This window comes from Hypanus sabinus, chromosome 28 (assembly GCF_030144855.1).
Source record: "Hypanus sabinus isolate sHypSab1 chromosome 28, sHypSab1.hap1, whole genome shotgun sequence".
NCBI classification, from domain to species: Eukaryota; Metazoa; Chordata; class Chondrichthyes; order Myliobatiformes; family Dasyatidae; genus Hypanus; species Hypanus sabinus.
This window is the reverse complement of record NC_082733.1, coordinates 9,520,136-9,528,864: the sequence shown is the minus strand read 5'-3', so window position 1 is coordinate 9,528,864 and position 8,729 is coordinate 9,520,136. Positions and strand designations below refer to the sequence as shown.

At 41.9% G+C, this 8,729-nt stretch overlaps 1 long non-coding RNA gene across 1 annotated transcript; it reads right to left on the bottom strand.

Moving 5' to 3' along the window:
* Positions 1-459: 459 nt before the first annotated feature.
* LOC132382333 (uncharacterized) lies at positions 460-8,097 on the bottom strand. Its single transcript, XR_009508282.1, has 3 exons — positions 7,652-8,097; positions 1,578-2,116; positions 460-702 (listed from the first exon to the last, which is right to left on the bottom strand). It is a non-coding gene; the product is annotated as an uncharacterized LOC132382333 (long non-coding RNA).
* Positions 8,098-8,729: the final 632 nt, after the last annotated feature.

The following is an 8,729-nucleotide window of genomic DNA, read 5'->3' as shown; positions in this document are numbered from 1 at the left end:
TATCATGACAAACTGAAAACTGAAGGTCATTATGAATGTTCAGTAGGCTGGTTGCAGAAATACAAGGTATGGCATTAAATTTTTAAAGATTTGTGGTGTTAAAACGTCTGCTGATCACAAAGCAGCAGAGAAATGCATTGATGAATTTGCCAAGATTGTCGAAGACATGCTGAAAGGCTGCATCAGTGCATATGTGTGATGAACAAGTGTAAGACAAACTACTTACCGCTAGCACATAAATTCAGAGTTGGAAATTATAGCGATCATTGTGCATTTAATGTTTCAGTAATATTTGTGTAATATTGTAAATATGTTGTTTGAGTAAGCATTCTTGTTCATTTAAATAATTCTTTATGGGTTTTACATATAAGTACATAAATTGCATGTATCATAATGCTAGCACATGATATGTGGCCGCCTCACTTAAGTTAAGTTCAAAGTTAGACCCACAATTCAGACTCTTTGAATTAGATTAATGCTTTGAAATTACAAAATATATCAGCAATCCCAAGCTATCTTATTATATATTCCAAAATCTGAAAAAAATCTGAAATCTGAAACACTTCTGGCCCCAAGTTTCAGAAAAGGGATACTCAACCCGTAGTTGCATGATCTGTCTCATTTTTCCCCTTTGGTGTTAGTCTTTTGTTATTTATAGTTTTTCATAAATTCAGGTGTATTTCTTTATTTTCTTGTAAATGCCTGTAAGAAAATGAATCTATAGTGACATATATAGCACATCCTATGACAATAAATTCACTTTGAACTTTAAACCACATGGCTGTTAGGAAACAATCTCTCGATGTTGTCTATATTTACTTTCAGAAAGTTCTGCAGAGCAGATCGTTAGCTTATGCCAAGGGGATAGTTCATATTTCCCACATAAGAAGGACTATAACCAGAGGGGAAGTGTCTCAGGAGAAGAGAGAGACTTCTTTAAAATAAGAATTCTTATTCATGTTAAGTCTGAGATGAGGAAGAATTTCTTCTCTCTGCTTTCACCCTCTCTATGCCCCTCATGATCCTATAACCTCTTTCAGGTCACCCTTCAATCTCCTATGCTTCATAGAATAAAGCCATGGTCTACACAACCTCTCTTTGTATCTCAGATTCTCAAGTCCAGCCAACATCTTTTCTACAATCCTTTCAGTTTAATAACACCTTTCCAAATGAGTGGCCAAACCAGTGCACAATACTCCAAATGTGGCCTCAAAGTCTTATATTACTGCAACATAACTTCCAACTCCTGTACTCAGTGCCTTTACTGATAAGGACCAGTGTGCCCAATGCCTTCTTCATCAACCTATCTAATGTGGTCTGATTTTCAGTGAGCTATGCACTTTCACTACATGGAGCCTCTGTTGACTTCCCAAAGCCATACCATTAAGTTCTGGTTTATTGTCATCTGACTGTACAAATATACAACCAAACGAAACAATGTTGCTCTGGATTAAAGTGCACCCACAAAACATATATCATTGCACAACGCATAAAACAAAATTTTACTACAAATAAGTCAATAAAATGTAATTCAAAAACGCACAGCACAGGTAAACAATAAGCAATAAGCAGCTCACCGTCCTAGTAATGAGACCTCTGCGGTGGCAGGGTATTTATTAGTCTCACAGCCTGAGGGAAGAAGCTGTTACCCAGTCTGGCAGTCCTCGTACTGATGCTCCTGTTCCTATTTCTTGATGGTAGTGAATAAAAGAGATTGTGCGATGGGTGGTAGGGATCCTCAACGATGCTTTGGGCCTTTCGTCTGCAACACTGCTGGTAAATGTCACAAATGGAGGGGGAGGGAGACCTCAGTGATCCTCTCAGCAGTTTTTACAGTCCTCTGTAGGGTCTTGTGGTCCAATACCTTGCAGCATCTGTACCACACAATGATGCAGGAATGGAGACAGGAGGCTTGCATACCTCAATTTCCTCAGGAAGTGTAGTTGCAGCTGTGCCTTCTTGACTAGGGAGGAGGTGTTGTGGGTCCAGGCTACATTGTCCATTATGTGCACACCAAGGAACTCCGTGCTCTTCACTGTCTCCACAGTAGAGCCATTTATGTTCGAAGGTTAATTGATTATCAAAGTATGCATCCGTTTACAACTCTGAGATTTGTCTTTTCCAAATAGCCATGAAACAAAGGAAGAACATAGAAGTTATTCAGGGAGAAACATCAAACCCAACCCCTGCACAAAAAAGAAAGACATCCCAATCATCAACTCGCAGAACCCCTCCCCTGCACAAGATACAACAAGAACATTAACCCCCACAGAACAGAACAAGAACATCAACCCCAAATCCCCCTTCCCCAAACAAAATGCAACAAGAACATTGATCCCCCCAAACCACCCTCTCCCCACACAAAACAGAACAAGAACATTGACCCCCCCCAAACAACCCCACCCCCACACAAAAAAACTAACAGAATGCAACAAGAAAATTGACCCCCAGACACCCTCCCCCTCTCACAACAAAATGGAACAGGAATGGGTTAAAAACACAGAATATAAAAACCACAAGTCTGGAAAAAGTTCACAGTCCATAAACGCAATTGTCCAATCCATGAGCACATAACCACGGTAACATCTTCCAATATCACCGACATTGTTCACCACACGAACGCAGAGAGGCCTACCCGCCTGTCACCGTGAGCCACGGTGATAGGCCACTCACTGACTCCTTCTCCAGCAGCAGGCAGTCGATGCTGAGCTCTTCTGCTTTCCACCTTCACCTTGATGTCTCAATCTTCTTCAATGTTTTAATCGGCGAAATGCAGTGGAACATCCCATCTCTTAAGTTTCTTTGCATTGAGGCCATTCAAGTACGCACTTACTTCCTAGAATCTTCTCCAAGATAGCAAAGCGCTGGATCACTCAGTCGATCTCCAAATTGTGAATCACAGGCTCTAACAGTCCCAGAAACATATTTAAAGTGAAAAACAGATATAAAAGAAGTAAAATAGACATTTTCATGGGCTATCTGGAAGATGTCAACTGAAGGTGCGTTGTATGCCTCTGCCATCTTGACTGGATGTGCAATGAAGAGTGGTCAACCTGTGTCTCCCTGAAGTCCACGAACATCTATTCTGTTTTATTTATGCTGAGACTCAGGCTGTTGTTCTCACACCCTGTCACAAACCTCTCTGTCTCCTCTCTGTATTGCTGATGAGGCCATCAGTGAACTTCATGATGCAGTTTGATCCGGATCAGGCAGTGCAGTCGCGAGACAGCAGCATGAACAGCACTGGGCTGAGCACACAGCCCTGGGGGCACCAGCGTAATGGAGATATTGCTGCCAACTTGGACTGACAGATCTTTCCACCAAGAAGTTACAGAGAGGAGCATTGAGTCCCAGCAAGGGCAGTTTACCCACCAGCCTCTGAGGGATGACTTTGTTAAATTTCCAGTTGATGAACCATATCCTGGTGTATGAGCCAATGTTTGCTAGGCGTGACAAGGACAGCATGGAGGACCAAAGCTATGGTGTCATCAATGGACTGGGTTTGAGCAGCAGGTGATGCACCATCAATAACTCACACTGAGACGTAAGGCGAGATATCGGCTTTTATTGACTGGAAGAAGGAACCAGGAGTGAGTGTCCATCATACTATGACCTGGAGACTGAGGCCGAGCGTCAGGCCTCAGATCGCCTTTATACAGGGGCCTGTGGGAGGAGCCACAGGAGCAGTCAGCAGGGGGCGTGTCCAGACAGGTATATGTAGTTCACCACAATGGGCAAGGTTCCAATGCAGCTGGAAGGTGATGCAATACCAGCTGCTCAAAGCCCTTTATGATTATTGAAGTCAGTGCTAAAGGGCAATAATTGTTTCAGCCAGTTACTGTCCCTCTCTTGGCTATTGGAATGATAGTGGTTGCCCTGATGCCTGCAGGGACAATGCACTGTTTCAAAGAGATATTTAAGATGTATGTTAAGACCTCTGTTAGCTGAGCCACACAGTCCCTCAGCACCCAACCAGGTATGCTGACTGGTCCTGCTGCTATGTTTGGCTTTACCCTGGCTAGGATCTCCCTCAGCTTGGCTGCGGCCAGACACCGTACCTGTTCCTCAGTGAGGAGGGGGTGGCTTTCCTCGATGTCACATCATTCACTGCTTCAAATCGTGCATTGAAGGCATTCAGCCTATCAGGAAGGGAGGCATCACTGTTGTTAACCTGCAGGGTGGACGTAACCTGTTACGATCCGTATACTTGCCACATGTGTCCTGTGTCCCCAGGGTCTGTGAATTTTCTGTAATCACTCACGCTTTTCCCTGCTGATGGCTCAGGAGAGTGTGGCTCTTGCTGACCTTAGAGTCACCCTCATCCCTGATCTGAAGGCAGCGCCTGATCCCTAAGCACTCAGCCGCGGTTTCTAGTTTGCCCTAACAGTGTAGTGTTTAATCACAATAACGTCCTCAATGCACTTTCCTATGAAGCCAGTCACTGATCCTGCATCTTCGTCAGTGTTGACATGGTGATCATAGGTAGCTGCCTCCCTGAATATGCTCCAGTCAACTGCGCTGAGATGGCATCTTCTGACCAGGCCCTGATCTCCCTGGGAACTTGTTTGACTCATTTAACTAGTAGTCTGAATGCAGGAATTAGCAAAATGGAGATGTGGTCTGAATATCTGTTGTGAAGGCATGGGGCAGCCTGGTAGGCTCTGCCAATGTTGGTTTGAACCAGGTCTCATATCCAAAATTCTCTCCTCTGTATAACTGTATCTGTAACCAAATCTTAACTGTATAAGTCCTACCCTGATTTGATCTCCCAAAATGCAATAGCTTATATTTATCAGTATTGAAAGTCACTTGCCAGTCTTCAGCCAACATACCCAGCTGATCGACATCCCCCTGTAATCTTCTCATAATCTTCTATACTATCTATAACACCATGTTCTCATTAAATGTAAAATATGCCAGGTTATCATTCACCTAAGAGCTCTGTTCTTTATCTAAATATTAAGCCTAATTTTAAGTTATTAATTTGAAACCTTGACTCTTACACTGAACTTCATTCACTAAACAATAAGTTCAGTCATTTAGCAATAACTTGTATTCTTGCTCATGGATCAAAAGTCAAATATTTTCTTTTTGGGCAGTGTTACCCTCATTCCTGAACAATATTCACTCTCCTAATTCCTTCTCACGCACAAATCAAATTGCTTGATTCCTTCCAATGAACAAGTAACCAGTTCCTGCTCTTTGAGCAGAAAGGAATAATTCTCATTCATCTGTTGCTTGCTCACTTAACATTCAACATTTGCTTATCTTTTGAAGGGCACACCTTGTTTTTACCTGTCACGTAATAAACAGAATCATAATCAGGTTTATTATCACTGACAAACATTGTGACATTTGTTATTTTATGGCAGCGTTGTGGTGTAGGTCCAGATTCAATTACGTATCATGTGTACATCAAAGCAGTCAGCAAAAAGTGCCGTTTGAATTAATAACCAACTCAACCCAAGGATCTGCTGGGGCCAGCCCAGTTATTGCCACACATTTTGGCACCCACAGTGTTCAGCAGAACAACACAAATAACAACAGCAGCAGCTAAACATCCCAATGCAAGACATTAAAATCACTGTAAGTTACAATAAAAATAAATAAACAATGCCTATATAAATAAATAATAAACTTTAAACCTCTGTTATTGGAAGCACATCATTTTGTGCTGAATTATCTTATACAAGTTGAGTTCCCCTTATCTGAAAATCCAAATTCTGAAAACCTCTGAAATCCAAATTTGTTTTGAGTGCTGACGTTGCATCACAAATGGAAAATTTCCCAAGGCATTGGAAAGGTTCCCAGGTGATACACAAGTCTCTGTGCACCACAGGCAGTTCTGAGAAGTAGCCTTGCAAATGTAATCAACAGAAGTTAGTGAAAAATAGAAAAACAATGCAAAAAGCAAAGACTGAGGAACCTGACTGGGTATTGAGAGAGCGGATTCATCAGCGCTGGAGTGTATATATGTCGCCTAATGGTACGCTGATCATGAATCAAGTAAAGATCTATTGTGGCGATCTTAGTTAGCTTCTGGGTCCTGTGGAACCAATTTCTGGTCCCAGGTCACGTGCTGCGATACCTGTGACTGGCTTCCAGTCCTCAGGTGTATAAAGGTGAGCACGCATATGTGAGCCTTTCTTTCTTTTTACCCTGAGATCACTCCAGGCTGAGAGCTGCAGTCAGCGCTGGAGAAATCATTTGTAAGGTGTGTTGCAGTTAATAGGAGGAGGGTTTTGAGTTCACACTTAGTTAAGTAGTTTATTCTTTGTTTAATCTTGTGGTTCCTTAAGGTTGTTGCTGTCAGGGATGGTAAAGGGACAAGCCCCCACTACCTATTAAATGCTCCCAATGTCATGCGCCTCTAATCTTCGACAATCAAGTCCAGTTCCTGGCATTCACATATAGCTTAGCTACTAAGCCCAGTGGAACCATTTCACTACTGACAGGGGAACGTGCAAAGGCAGGCTACTGGCATCTTAAAACCAGTTGCTTCAGGCAGATGGGGCTCATCAGCTACGGTTGGCAGCTCATCAAAACTCTGATCTCAAACCTCTGCTGCCTTGAAGCTATACCCACTCATGGGGAAGGCTATGGGAGTAAACCCCAAGAGAAAAACCCGGAGCTGGATTCCCTAAGGCAGTCTTACATTGACTTCAGTGTTGACTGGCAGCTGCTGCAGTGCTGCTGGTATACCGATCACTGCCATTCCTTTGGGCTCATCAGATGTGTGGAGGGGGGGCGCTTGCTCTCCATATCATACTGACCAGGTGTGCGTATCTAGACAGCCAGGACACAATATCCATTGTCAACTCTGACCAACGAGCCATCAGACTCACGAGTCAGAATCTTGCTGTGTAACTTGGACAGATTTAACAATTGCATTGAATATTTACTGTTGTAGTTTCCATAGTCTGGGTGACTTGAATGAGTGCAAGTTCGATATACATGCGAGTTAAGTGTTTCACTGCTTGCTTGTGGATAAACAGGTGCTGTGCTTACCCACAATCAGTGTCTACTGAACCCATAAATCTGCTTCTGTATAATATTAAAACTATCTGCAAGTTTGCTTATGACATCCTGGCGATATGAAAGTCACTACACGACTGCACATTCATTTCTGTCCTTCTCATTCTTGAAGTTAATTTAAACTATTAAGGTTCAAGGATCAAGGAGTCAATGTACATTTATTATCAAGGTACATCTGCAGTATATAACTCTGAGATCCGTCTTTTCCAGACAGCCATGAAACAAAAAATACCATGGACAACATTCAAAGAAAAACATCAACTCCCCCCACGTGCAAAAAAATCACACAAGTGGCAACAAGAACATCAAACCCCAAACTCCCTCATGCAAAAAACAAACAAATTGTGCAAATGGCGACCAGAAAGAATGAACAAAAAAACAGAATATAAAAACATAAAACTGAAAGAGTCCAAGTGAACTACAGTCCAATCCATAAATCACAAATCCACAAGCTTGATACCATCCTCTGACAGCATTGACAGAGAGCGAGGGAGATTATTTGAATGCAGAGGCCTTCCCTCAGGAGCAGCAAACAAGAGACCATCACACACAGACACCTTTCTCTGGCAGCAGCGAGCAGCAAGAGGATGGTAGACAGCACTGACCACTTGCTCACCTTCTGCACCCACTTGAAGTTTCAATCTTCCTCGACTCTTTAATCGGCAAGATCGGTGAGAAATGGAGTCAATCGTGGGATCATGCCCTGTATCTAAGCTTCTAGGTCTCGAAACTGCTCATCTTCTTGGAAACAGCGAAGCACCAGACTGCTCAATCGATCTTCAAACTGTTAATCACAGGTTCTAACTGTATAAGAAACACATTTAAGATTTAAGAAGTAAAGGAAACAGTTTTGTGGACTATCTGGAAGATGTCGCCTGAGGTAGCATGGCTCACTGGCTTCAGCTTAACCGGAAAAGATTAGTGCCATGTTAAGTGTAGATGGTAAATACACAAGCACTTCAGCCTTAGGTTCAGTTGTAAGTTACTCATTAAAAATAATTGGAGGAATCATCTATGTTTGACAACAAAAAAGGAAGCAGTGATATACAACAAGCTTGCTCCTTGGAGCCACTTGGAATAAAGGTAAGCCTGAAAGTAAGATTGCTGTAAACTGAAACAATTACAGTCCAAATCATTTTATTCAAACTACATTCTGCCATCTACCTAAGGTTCAGTTAATTAATGTAATTGGAGACATATTTATTAAGGCAGATTTATCTTGGGAACTGTTGGAATGAAAGAAAATAATATTCTTGCAACTTTAGGAGCCAGCTGTTCATCCACATTTTTACTCTTTAGGGGTCCAGAAAAGAAAGCCAGGAAATGCAATACTTAATGATTTTTGAAAAAATCTAGTCTAAAGAAAATTATCTCATTGAAAATGCTATTTTAAAATTGACCACTGTTAAAACAGTTTGCTGATAAATTTATTTTATGCTTTCCACTACAACAAAGTTCAAGGTTCAAAGTACACTTATTATCAAAGTATGAATGCAGTATACAACCCTTGGATTTGTCTTCCCACAGACAGGCACGAAACAAAGAAACAGCATGGAACCTGTTCAAAGAAAACACCCAACACACAAAAAAGAACAAATTACACAAACAACAAAATACAAGTGAAAACACAGAATATGAAACATCACACAGAACCTTAGCAGGCCAGGTAGCAGCTTTGGAAAAAAAAGTACAGT